The sequence below is a fragment of the Xyrauchen texanus genome, chromosome 39, assembly GCF_025860055.1.
Source record: "Xyrauchen texanus isolate HMW12.3.18 chromosome 39, RBS_HiC_50CHRs, whole genome shotgun sequence".
Taxonomy (NCBI): domain Eukaryota; kingdom Metazoa; phylum Chordata; class Actinopteri; order Cypriniformes; family Catostomidae; genus Xyrauchen; species Xyrauchen texanus.
In genome coordinates, this window is record NC_068314.1 from 10,602,868 (window position 1) to 10,617,522 (window position 14,655).

The window sequence follows — 14,655 nt, forward strand, 5'->3', positions numbered from 1 at the left end:
CTTGATTCTGGTTTTAGTGCATGAACGTGTTTTTAAAAAGTAAATTGGTATTATTAGTTGACTGCCACGTAATGTATGATGGGCATATGCCGTCTTGTTCATTGTGAAACTGTTTTCGTAAGGTATTTCAATACCCAGAGCTTTCACTTAATTGAATGCTATTTTTGTGTGCAATTTTTTATTTATTTTTCGGTTGCAAACTGCATATTCACTTATGCACTAAAATATTTACATGTAATTGCATTTAAAATATAATTAACACAATTAAATAGGTATATAATGATTATTTGTGAGTTTCGCAAAACAACCTCAAAAATGCAGAAAATTGCATTGCAAAGTTTGAGAAAAGCAGCAGCAAATTCAGCCATTTTGTAGACAAATTATGTGGCCATTTCTTAACTACACCGTAATTTGATGACCAAACTTTAGTTGTGGCAATGTAACTGATATGTTGTGACAACCGGAAAAGTTACATTTCTGTATTCATTGCCACAACGTAACTTTGGAGTGGTTCCAGTCCATCATGACGAAGTTGTCGCAAGGTCGTGATTCAAAAGCGTCAGAGCAGAGATGACAATTCAATAGTTTCATTAACAAAGTTCTCAATGTCAAGATAAGACGCACCTGGCACAGACTGCAGAAGGCTGAAATCCAGCGAGCCGCAATGGGCTAGTGAAGGGTGTGCTCATATGATAAGTGTGTGCTTTGTGGAAGTCAGGAACAATCCAAAGAGAGTTGGTTGAAGCTGATGTGTTGCGAAGCAAAGCCCAGATGATGTAGTCCCCGAGACGAGGCAACTGGCGAGGGTGACGGCAAGCAGGAAGGTAACCTAACCTCTACAGAGGTGCAACCAACAGACATACGAGCATACTCCAACAACACAAGGTAGCACATTTAACATGACAGTGAACAATAAACAGGCAAATAACAAGATGACACACAAGGAATAAGTAGGGAGTGCAATCAGAGTGAAGCAGATGGTAACGGGCGAGTAAATCTTTGCCGTGATTAGCATCTTCCCGAGATCGATCACTGTTCCCATGGAAAAGTTGATTGTGTGCTGGCTCCACCTGTGAGACACAAGGGAGAGAGAAAAACAAACAACAGTATGAGCTGGCACAAATGCTGGAACTATGACAAATAGTTGTTTGTTGGTAACCAGTTGGTAATTTATGTTCTGAATAATTATTCTATGGGCGAACATAATCTAACCTACTGTAATTTATGTCCTCATTTACACAACATAAATTTAGAGGGTATTTAAACAGTTGTGCATATGAATAACGAATGCAGACACAAAGTTAATGTACTTCATTTATTTTGACAGTGCACAGAGAAAAAAATTCAACAACAGAATTGCAATGAAATTACAAACTTAAATGACTTCTGTGCTCATATTAAAATCAACTTAGTCTATCTTAACACCTAATGCCATGAATTACATTTGTTCATTTAATTTAAAGTAAATATGGTAAATATCTTCATTACAATATGATCTTTAGATCTACATTTTAATAAATAATTAAATTATAGCAAAAATATCCAATTAATCAGTTAGCAAAAAATGTTTAATGACAATTTAAGATGGATAGATGGATGGATGGATAGATAGATAGATAGATAGATAGATAGATAGATAGATAGATAGATAGATAGATAGATAGATAGATAGATAGATAGATAGATAGATAGATAGATAGATAGATGGATGAACTCTGAACTTTTAAATACTCCTAGGTGATTCATGAGACTATCACATTTAGACAACATTATGTCAAGACATCGAAGATGCTAAATTGCGAACAGACAAGAACAGTATTGCCATGGCGAGGCAATAATTGAAGGGCAAAAATGTGAAACTGTGCAGCTATTATAGGTCATGGTCATAGCACCAATTTATATATATATATATATATATATATATATATATAATATAATTATATATAAAATATCAACTGAAATGTAAAAATATTAGAAGATCAAAGACACATGTCTAATCCAGTTCTGTTTTAATTTTAGGTCGATATAAAAAAAATACCTTTTGGTGACAAATTTCTGATGCAATACCAATAAATGTCCAATAGAGGATACCCAAGGCCCATTGATGAATGATTCCAAAAATACCACTTCTGCACAAGAGACCTTTTTTTCTGTCTGTGACATATTTCGGCCTTATTTATCCGCGTAAATCTCTAAATTTTGTATTGTTATACATTATTAAATATTGAGTGTAAATGTATAACATTATGCTAATTGTTAGGCCTATATTACCCTGGAATTAGTTTTAAAAAACGAATTACGACAGTGCTTTCACTCTGGAATTGTTTCTATAGCTTCAATGCGGCTCTATACAGAAAGGTACTGTGATTTCTATGTTACTAAGGTGAGAATTTATTTGACTAAAGACTATAACTTATCAATGACCCACTCCTGATAACCATTTTATAAGTATTACAAACTTGATAATAGTGAAATCTTATTTACATGAAGAGGACGACTACATTTGCATCTAAAAGGTAAAAACAATAGAGCACTTTGTTCTTCTCAACCTCCACAATCAGACTGGTATCATCCTTTGTTGAACATGAATGAGATAATTTCCAGTGGTGGACGAAGTACACATACCATGTACCTGAGTTAAAGTAAAGATACTCAAGGTAAAATATTACTCAAGTAAAAGTAGAAGTGCTGCCTTTAAACATTCACTTGAGTAAAAGTACAAAAGTACATGCGTTCAAATGTACTTAAGTATCCAATTACTATGATTTTTTATGGCCATAATGTCCTATTATAATTTGTCACAAGACTCTTGCTTAACTCAGTCTACATGAAGACTAATGTCACTCTTGGCACACCAATCTATTAATAAAATGACATTAATTAGTCAGATGTATATATATATATATATATATATATATATATATATATATATATATTTGAATTGAATACATTTTTTGTGTGTTTAATTTTGGAGGGAAGGGACTGTTCCCATAAGGTATAATACATTTACAGTATTTACTGTATATTTTTCTCGAGTGTCTATGGTCATAATTATTAACATCCTAATGTTATGATACATTCACATAAACCTGCACAACGCCATTATATATATTATAAATATAGAATATATATATATATATATATATATATATATATATATATATATATATATATATATATATTCTATGTTATGGGAGCAGCCAATTTCCCTCCAAAATTAAACACAAAAACGTATTAATGCAATGTTTCTGCTACTCCCCAGAAAAAAAATGCTATTATATGCAAGTCATTTTAGTGTCAACATAATAAGCAATGTACATTATGCGTCAATATTTACCGATAATTGCTGCAATAATAGCTGCTGCTCTCTGCCCCGCTTAAAATCATTGGCAACCACTGATCTATATCTGGATTGCTCATAGAATTATAAACTGCCAGCAGTAGGTGAAGATACCGGAAGTGCTCTGGCGGCCATTTTACTATTCCCTACCGACAGAGGGCATCGCGGCATGTGCGGCGTTTAACCGCGAAACAACACCCACTTAAGGATGCGGCCCACAGGTTGTAATTTATGACTATGTACATATTAAGCACACATTAGTCGTTATCCCCATGTAGAGTGGGCATAACGATCATAATCTTTAATAATCAACAGTAAAAATACAACACCAAAGTGTATTAATACCCCTTTTAAAGCAAAGTTATCCATACAGGATGCAATGTTTCTCTGCCTTCATAGTTTAAATCTGTTGATGCTCATTGTTCATAATGTTGACAAATTATATACATCTGCATAATTTCCCAACATTATTAACCATTTTTGACTAGATTATATAGTAAATGTGAACAAATTTGGGGGGGGGGTGCACATCAACAAATTTTAAAGTTGTTAATAAAATCCACTAGCTTTGTGTTGATATTGTAACTAGACAGTAGCTCTTCAGAATAAATCCAGAAGAATCAAAGATAAAAACGTAGTATACACTCAAGTTCATATACACACACACACATAAATTAATTTACCTTTACTTAATGGAATTATCCATTTGCATTCATTTCTGGAATACGTACATACCAGCTTGTGAGAATTTAATTATTTCAACAATCCCCTGATCTTTTAAATCATAATTAGAAATAAGTTTATTGACATATGCACACAAGGAAATCATACATATTTGTTCAATAACAAAAGCTTCCAAGTACACACAAAAATGTACTTAAACTGAACAATACAATAAAAATTTGCAGATATGTGGGAACAAATCTGCTAATGGATTTAACAACAATCCCACATTGTTCAGCTTTCAAAAGAATGCTAGCAAGACATGCCATCAGAGCTAGTGGCAACAGTTCTCCACCGGATAGCACAGTGACACTGGAGGCAACATCTTCTGATATGCTGGCATTTCAGGCAGTGACGTTCAGCCTGAAACAGAAGACACAGAGAAAAACATCACTGTATTTCTTCCCAGCTTGTCCATGTTCAAAGAGGCTGTGGTAGGGCACATAGCAGGCTTTGCAGTTAAAACAACTATGAAGATGATTCTGTGCACTACCTGTTTATCAGCACTCAGTGTCGAGAGCTCTTCCCAAGATGAACACACTGATCGACATGAAGTCCTGAGGTGGATTTATAAGACCGTCAGACAGCGTCCTGAAAGTCTGCAAGACAGCTGAGAGATTTCTTCAACAGCACACACTCACAAGGCCCATCTCTGTCTCCACAAATGTTCTGGATCTCCATGGTGGTTCTGCATTCAAGGAACTTGAGGCAAACATGTTCAACCTAGAACCATACAACAATCACATCTTCATACTCAGTGCATTGCAGAAAGCTGCACAAACATCAGCCTCCACTTCATTGCCAAGGAAACATGTGCTGCATCAAACTCCAAACGGCTTAAGAAAACTCTGGGCAAGCTTGTACTGCAAAATAGAACAAAAAAAGAAAAGTTTGATATAAAGATCAGGAGCCGGTTGCACCAGCTATACAAAAGTTTAAACTTGGCCTAGTTGTGGCGTAAATGGGCACGAAGTCACAATTTACGCACTAAATATTTGAGCATTGCACCATTAAACTTCGGTAGAATGTAACCCTAATTATAAACTAAATATTTACAGAAGACTCAGAGCAGGTGTAACTGATGGAATAAAAAAGAAGACTGATATTTTATGACATCAATAAGCTCATGTTTTGCATGTTTGGCATCAATCAAATAATTGTGACTATGACAATGAATTGCCTGTTTTAGGTTTTTCATAAATATGATGAATAATTACCATACAAACTCACTAATTCATTTATACAAATTTTAACAAGCTTGAGTCATATAATAAAATAAGGGTATGATTTCCTTTTCAGGCTTCAAAATCATATGAATGACAGTCAAATATAAAAGTATAAAATGTTAAATAATTAAAACAATATCTTAATTATCAAAATATGTCTCTCAAGAGAGCTGCTCTTGTGACCGCAGTGACGGTTACGTAAGCAAACAAGGTTTGTACATCAACCGTAACAAAATCAAATTGAAGTTCACGGATTTTTAATACTTCTGTGTACAAATATGAACGCTGCTTAATAGATCAATACCGGTAAACGTCATAGTATGCGACTACGCATCACTTTATGGAGAGTTTACGACTTACTAGTTAAGACTTTAAGAACAGGTGGAGCAACCAAATTAAGCACAGACTTAGTTGCAAAATAACTAGTAGTTACGAAGCCTTGAACTTTATACCCCAACTTAAGACCTTACGCACAGCTATTTACTCAACCTCATGTCCTTCCAAACCTGTATGACTTTTTCTGTGAAACACAAAAGAGGACATTTAAAAAAAAAAAAATTTGTCCATATAATTAATGCCATTGGTGACCAAAACAAGCTATTTTGCTCACCATTTACTTTCCTTATATGGAATACAAAATACATTTTTGGGGGAAAGTCACATGGATTTGGAAGGACATGAGGTTGAGTATATGATGACAGAATTTACATATTTGGGTCAACTTTTCTATTAATATTAAATGTTATATATGTTATACTATCTGAAACACAGTAATTTTATGAGACTTATACTGCATGTTGCAAAAGTATCTTCATTGCAAATAAAAACACATAGTATAATATTTTTTACTGTTAAAACAGCTCTTCTGTGAAGCCAGGCTGACTCCTCATACAGCTTTTCCTCCTGTTGCAAACCAATTCCAGTTTTATCTAACATTCAGTGGGATGTTTATTGAAATCCAAACGGCAAACTTACCTTGTTTAACTTCAACAATATCCATGTGCTCCTTGTCAGGGCTGGACTGGGAAGAGAAATCGGAACGGGATTTGACATAAGGCCAAAATTTGTTGGGGGTTCCGCTATTCCGCAGCGGCTCGTTTTAGCTTATCGCGGCCGACACTGCGGCCCGCTCGGTTCTCCCGATGGCCAGTCCACCCTGATCGGCCCCAAAGTGCGTCGGTCCACCGGAAAAATGTCCGGTAGGCCAGATTACCAGTCCAGCCCTGCTCCTCGTCTATTCCATGCCCGTGAGCTGGACCGTATTCAGGCCTGCACTGCAAAAAGTACAAATCACACACAAAGAATTAATGAAAGCCCACATTATATTTATCATATGTAACGGTGTTGATCTGCAATTAGATATTCAACTTGACCAAAAAAGCTAACTTGGTGAGTTATACTGTTATTCATTGTGGTTATTTTCCTGTTAACGTTAGCTGCATAGCTAATATTCATTTATCCTAAGAAAATAACCACAATGCACGTTCAACGTAAACAAAAGCTACAAAACATAATTATGTATTCAGAATAAAAACTTTAAAGCCTGCTAAAAATATGTTTGAAAATGTCTACTGATATCTTACCTCAGTTTCTTAAACTTGTTTCTATTGAGGTAACACGTGCGCCGCTGAACGTAATGCTGCTGCAATAAAGAGTAACATAACACGCTCACATTTAGAATAAGCAGGGGGGAAAAATGAGAGTCAAAATAAATAATGAATTACATATTTAGGAAGATTGCATTGTGATGCAGTGTATGCAGACATAAAACATTTTTTTTTATGTGACTGGATAGGTAAAAATTACTCACCAAAACAGATGATTTCCCATTGAGACCTATAGGAATACAGAACGTTAGGGAATACCAAGATGGCGGCGCAGTATCTTCACTGTTATGACGTCATGAGCTATCCAGTTATATAGATCAGTGTTGGCAACACAATTTGTTTGGAACTATTGAGAGCTACACGAATCACGTGACCGCGCGGCGGCGAGATCACTGTCGCAACCGTCTATGTTCGCAACTCTCATATTTAACGGCTCTGCGGTGCGTTTCCCGTACAACGACGTTGCTGCTCCACTACCGTAGTACGATGCACTGTTGAAGAAATCAACTTGCTAGTCACGACTGTTTCCCGAAACCGTATTGTCGCAAATTGGTTGTTCAACCACGTTGGTTAATGATATCACACATGTGGTGGAGTAAAAACTACTTTTAATGAATCTGATTGCGATCGAATTATTGCTAGATGTTTTGCTATAAATTACGGACATGTCATCTGAGGACTATCTCATATTTGTCTCAGTTATTTGCTTTATTTCCAGATTCAATCATAGGCTCGTTCTTACGCACTAGAGCACATTCACACATGCGCAGTCTTCAAAAACGGTGCTTTAAATCTATTGACAAACTAAAAGACATAAAGGACATTTGTATGTCTTCTAAATAAAATATACTGATTGTACTGAATGTCATCTTGCTTATTTGGCTCAAGATAATAATTTATTAAGCCCACATGTTATAATAACAAGAAACTCTGCTTCTAACCACAGGTCGAGAGCTGTGGTTCCAACCACACAACTCTGCGATGCTGTTTGCGAATGTTCGTTGGAACGATGGTTTCGGGAAACACCGACTCGTTGAACTATGATGATAATGACGGAACTTGCGACCATAGTTGGTAACGATGCTTTTGGGAAACGCACCCCTGGTTCGCGCTTAGTAGATGCCGCCAAGGCAAGTTCAAATCAAAGCGCGCGCGCTGTACTGTGATTGGTGGCTCGTTTGACCAGTTACGTTTTTATCCACTCATAAATAAAAAGGAACGACTGATTTTGAAAATGTAGTAGAGTAAAAAGTAAGATATTTGACTTTGAAATGTAGTGGAGTTAAAGTAAAAGTCTCCCCAAATTTAAATACTTCAGTAAAGTACAGATACGCAAAAAAGCTACTTAAGTACAGTAACGAATTACATTAACTGTCCACCACTGATAATTTCTGAATTTACTGTGTTGTGTTTCAGAAAGCAGGGTTAATTTACTGTCACATATACCCTGCACTCTCGGTTGATTAACCAATTCCTTGCTTACTCTAGGTATGTCCCCAGATAGCAATGAGTTGGCGGGCCGCTGGTGGTGCTCCGGAGGCAGTAGAAGCGGCAGAATGGCGTTATCGCAAACAGCAGGCGGCAGCCGCTTTTTAAAAGCGGCAGCCGCCTTCCAACCGCCTTTATATCGAAGGGGGACCTTCCGCGGGGCGTCGGAGGCAAACGCTATTTTCGAGCGATCTGCTGCCGCTTATGGTATATATATATATATATATATATATATATATATATATATATATATATATATAAATAAACAAAATTTCTACGCTAACTGTGAAACCAGAGGATAATTTAGCTTTTTCATTGAGTTTATCCTTCACGTCAAAACGATTTTCATGTTTATGATAGATCAAATAAAATCAAATCAAATCACTTTAATGTCACACTACCATGTACACAAGTGCAACAGTAGGTGAAATTCTTGTGTGCAGTTCCGAGCAACATAGCAGTCATGACAGTGACGAGACATATACCAATTACAATAAACAACATACTTACACAAAACAATTTACAAATCAAATGTACACATACTTACACAACACAATAATTATATACAATACACACAATATACAATACAATAAGTAGTATATTGAGGAGAATATGTTGACAGTCCAGTGTGAGATATAAGATGAATAAAGTGCAGTGCTAATTATTGATCGTGATAGATCAAGTGTTCAACAGTCTGACTGCTTGGGGAAAGAAGCTGTCATGTAGTCGGCTGGTGCGGGTCCTGATGCTGCGATACCACCTGCCTGATGGTAGCAGTGAGAGCAACCCGTGACTCGGGTGGCTGGAGTCTCTGATGATACTCCGAGCTTTTTTCACACACCGCCTAGTGTATATGTCCTGGAGGGAGGGAAGCTCACCTCCGATGATGTTTCTGGCAGTTCGCACCACCCTTTGCAGGGCTTTGCGGTTGTGGGCGGTGCTATTGCCGTACCAGGCAGTGATGCAGCCAGTCAGGATGCTCTCTACAGTACTGGTGTAGAACCGTGTGAGGATGTGGTGGTTCATTCCAAACTTCCTCAGCCGTCTCAGGAAGAAGAGGCGCTGGTGAGCCTTCTTCACACCGGCCTCAGTGTGGACAGACCATGTGAGTTCTTCAGTGATGTGGACACCGAGGAACTTGAAACTGCTGACTCTCTCTACCGGTGCTCCATTGATGGTGATGGGGCTGTGTTCTCTGTCTTTCTTCCTGAAATCAACCACAAGCTCCATGGTTTTACTGACGTTGAGGGAGAGGTTGTGCTCCTGACACCAGCGTGTCAGAGTGTGCACCTCCTATCTGTAGGCTCTTTCATCATTGTCAGTGATCAGACCTACCACCGTCGTATCGTCAGCAAACTTAATGATGGCATTGGAGCTATGTGTTGCCACACAGTCATGCGTGAATAGGGAATACAGTAGGGGGCTGAGAACACAGCCCTGCGGGGCTCCAGTGTTGAGGGTCAGTGATGAGGAGATGTTGCTGCCCATTCTAACCACCTGACGTCTGCCTGACAGGAAATCCAGGATCCAGCTGCACAGCGAGCCGTTTAAGCCCAGAGCCCGGAGTTTCACATCAAGCTTGGAGGGCACTATGGTGTTGAATGCTGAGCTGTAGTCTACAAACAGCATTCTCACATATGTGTTCCTTTTTTCCAGATGGGAGAGAGCAGTGTGTAGTGTAGATGCAATGGCATCATCAGTGGAGCGTTTGTTGCGGTAGGCAATCTGCAATGGGTCCAAAGAGGGGGGCAGAACAGAGCAGATGTGATCTCTGATTAACCTCTCAAAGCATTTGCTGATGATGGGGGTCAGAGCAACAGGACACCAGTCATTTAAGCAAGTGATTGTGGCTTGCTTCGGTACAGGCACAATGGTTGATGTTTTGAAGCATGTGGGGACTACAGACAGGGAGAGGGACAGATTGAAAATGTCCGTAAAAACACCTGCCAGTTGATTCGCGCACGCTCTGATGACGCGGCCCGGAATGCCGTCTGGACCCGCGGCTTTACGGATGTTCACCCGTCGGAAGGATCGGGTTACATCCACAACAGAAACGGAGAGTGAATCAACCTCTGTAGCGTCAGCAGCGAGTGCTCTCTCCGCGAGGGCGGTGTTACTGTCCTCAAAGCGAGCATAAAATGTATTAAGTTTGTCCGGAGAGATGCAGCGGTGTTCACAGCGGAGTCTTTATTCCGCTTGTAGTCCGTGATGGTATTAATTCCCTGCCACATGCTTCTAGAGTCAGTGGTGTTGAACTGACCTTCAAGTTTGTGCCTGTACTGGCGTTTGGCTTCACTGATGGTGTTACGGAGGGCATAACTGGCTTGTTTACGCTCCTCCGTGTTAGAAGAATTAAAAGCGGAGGACCGCGCATTGAGTGCCGCGCGAACCTCGCCGTTAACCCATGGTTTCTGGTTGGGGTATATCCGTATTGTTTTGGTCGGAACAACATCCTCTATGCACTTCCTGATGAAACACGTTACGCTGTCAGCGTACAAAACAGTCTTGTAGCACAGAGTCTGATTGGTCCAACCAGCACTGGATCGTTCTGAGGGTGGGTGCTTCCCGTTTCAGCTTCTGCTTGTAAGCGGGCAAAAGCAGAACGGAAGAGTGGTCCGATTTGCCAAATGGGGGGCGGGGGAGAGATTTGTAGCCATCCCGGAAAGGAGAGTAACAATGATCTAAAACCCGGTCCCCTTGTGTGTTGAACTTTATGTGTTGGTGGTATTTTGGAGCGATTGTTTTGAAGTTGGCTTTGTTAAAGTCCCCGGTAACAATGAACGCAGTCTCAGGGTGCGCGGTTTCCTGCTCACTTATACTCCCATACAGTTCCCTGAGTGCCCGGTCTGTGTCGGCTTGTGGGGGGATGTACACAGCAGTGATGATGACCGCTGTGAATTCCCTCGGCAGCCAGAATGGTCGACACAGAAGCATGAGATATTCCAGATCAGGAGAGCAGAAAGACTTGATGAAATGTACGTTCCTCTGATCACACCATGATTTGTTGATCATAAAACATACACCACTACCTCTGCTTTTACCGGAGAGGTCTTTCGCTCTGTCCGCTCGGTGCACGGAAAAGCCCGTGATTTCGATGGCCGAGTCTGGAATCTCCGCAGCCAGCCAGGTTTCTGTAAGGCAGATAATACAGCAATCTCTCGTCTCTCGTTGGAAAGAGATCCGCGCTCTCAGCTCGCAGAGCTTGTTGTCCAGAGACTGAACATTTGCCAGTAGTATACTGGGTAGCGGGGGTCGATTTGCACGACGTCTTACTCTGAGGAGAACGCCGGCTCGTTTTCCTCTTTTCCTTCTGCGTTTCCGTGGCCGAGCAGCCCAGACAAAGGGCTCCGCCGGCGTGTTTGTAAACAGCGGGTCGGCATTAAAGAATTTGAAGTCCGGTTTTCGATGTGAAATTGTAGAACCAATGTCCAAAAGCGTTTGGCTGTCGTAAACAATAAGGCAGACAACATCCAAGACAAAAAAAACAAAGAACTGTAAACAAAACAAACAATAAACCGCAGTGTTGTAATAGAGCTCGCAACGCAGCAGCCATACTCGGCGCCATCTTGTTGTAACCATGGTTGCAAATTAATAAAAAAAATATATAGTATACCCAAGATTTTGGCCATGTTGCAGATGTCTTTCACTGTTCACTGATAGTCAGGCATTGGTGAAAAGTCTAACTTCATCAATTTATTCTGCTAAATTGTTCATACCATGAATTAAATATGTATTTTAAAACCTAATCAGAATCAGAAAGATATTTATTGCCAAGTAAATTTTACAAAAGGAATTATTTTTGGTTTATTGGTGCATGTCTCAAATGTGCATCAATCAAAGAAATGTAAACAATTTTCACCTAAGTGCATAAAATAATTCAATATATTTTACACTGTACTAATAGCCAACATGGCTGGTCGATTTTGAAAGTAGAAATCCTTGTATTTCAAAGCGGCTTGCCGCCAGCCGTCCGCGGTCCATTAGATGGAGGCAACCGCCAGAGAAAATGAAGCAGTCGTCCTGCCGGCGGCATCTCGCAAGAAATTGGAGTGACGAATTCGGCGGCAAACGTTTCATCCCCGCCAGTGGGACGCAACTTTAGCCGACAGCTTAGGGTCGGCGGCAAAAAGAAGCCGTGCGGACATTTTTTGCTATCTGGGTCGGTGTGAGAAATAGCCTGAGATGGAACAATGTGACCTTTTTATGCTGATGCGTGCTCATCTGCATTGTATGTTTTTGGCACTGTCTTGAGCAAAATAATGTACTTGATAAGAATGTACTTCTGTAAGCGAGAGGAAACAACCCCATATATATATATATATATCGAGGTGGGGAGTGTAACCAGCCTTGTGTGACAAGAGCCAAACCCCTTGCATGCTTTTAATGAATTGAAGAACTGCTTGAGATATTCTGTGTCCGTGTATTTCTTCCCACCATTGAATTCTTCTCCTGATCGAATAGTGACTGCGAGGAAGGCAGAATAAAGCTGCCGAATCGTATTTTCGAACAATCGGTTCCAAAACACCTGTGAAGGGTTAGTTCAATCAACCTCCTATTGGTAACCCAGAGTTAACGTGTGTGCGCCGTGAGTTAGTACTTAGACATTTTCAATGGATCGCCGATTTGAGGAGTCACGATGGAAACATAAGGAGAGTGAAAAAACAAGCTGCATACTTCAGCGAAGTGGAGTTGGAGGTTTTAATGCATGCTTATGAAGAATATAAGCAGATTATAACAACAACAAAAAAGTAATACTGCTGCATCGGTGAAGGACAGAGAGTTGGCTTGGCAAAAAAATAACTGATAGAGTAAATGCCTGAGTTTATCAAATTATAAATACCATTTTCTCTTTCATTATGATGCAACATTGAACATTGTAAAAACTAACATTTAATAGATAAGCATTTACTTTTTGCCCTCCATCAATTTCTTAAAATTGTACCTAATTTAGTAATGTACATTGGCTGGTAATATATTGTATTATTTCATCAGATGTAATCTTAATGAATTAAAAACGATTTACCTGTTCTCAATGATTCCCATCACTCCTAGTGACAAATGGTTCAACACTTTAGATTAACTAACCACTCAATATTATTGGAAAAACAAAAAAACTATAATTTCACTCTCTACATTACAAAATAGGAAATCACAAGGAGGCCAAGAAGCACCACATTTTCTTTACTAATTCTTGGCAAATCAATTACAATATTTATTCAAATGGATGCGAAAGCACAACTTCAATAACCCATGGCTAGAACAAAATCAATGTACACCCACGTCATTGCAGATCTTCCCTTCTTACCAGCATCAATCAAGAAATTAAATGACTGTTTTTACAGAATATTACAATCTCCTCAACTCTCACAGCCTGGGGGAAATCACTAAATCATCACTAGAACAGTGTTCTTTTTACACCCCAATCTGGCACAATCCGGATTTCAAATTGCATAACGCCCCTGTCTATTTTCCATCATGGCAGCACAGTGGAATCACCCACCTCCACCACCTATTCGAAAACAACCAACTCATATAATTTAATACACTAATCCAGAGGTATGGGGTTGGGAAAGACCAGTTCCTCCTCTACCAACAACTAAAATTCTTAATTAAATCCAAAATTAACATTACTAATAACACACTATAACCAGCTTTTAAGTGAAAATGTGTGAAAATGATCTAACTGTCTCTCCCAACTCTGAGATCTGGACAGAAATCTGCAATAATACTTCTTCAATGACCACCAACACAAACTTCCAACTCATACAATATAAAACTATCCACAGAACAAACAAGACAAATGATTAAAATGGGACTGGCCAATACAGGTCAAGTCAAGTCAAGTCAAGTTTATTCGTATAGCGCCTTTCACAACACACATCGTTTCAAAGCAGCTTTACAGAAGATCAGCATTAACAGACGATAAAACTGTTATGTCTATAAAGTCGATGAATCGTCATTGTACAAATTACAGGTATTTGTTCACAATGCACTTTAGGTATCACAGATAATTACCTCCATGCCACTTAGGCTTCCCAACCAGTTCAGTCCCTCTGGACAGCAGTAACTAAAAAACTTTCTCAGATCTTGGGCTGCAGAATTCCATTGTCCCCATCACTATGTCTACTGGGTGATACTACACAAATTTACCAAATAAATATAAAAAAACAGCTACTCATTTCCCTTACTGTCGCTAAGAAAGTAATCTTTCAAAACTGGAAATCCAAGAATTCTTGTCACATCACTCACTGGATTAATCTACTCACAGAAT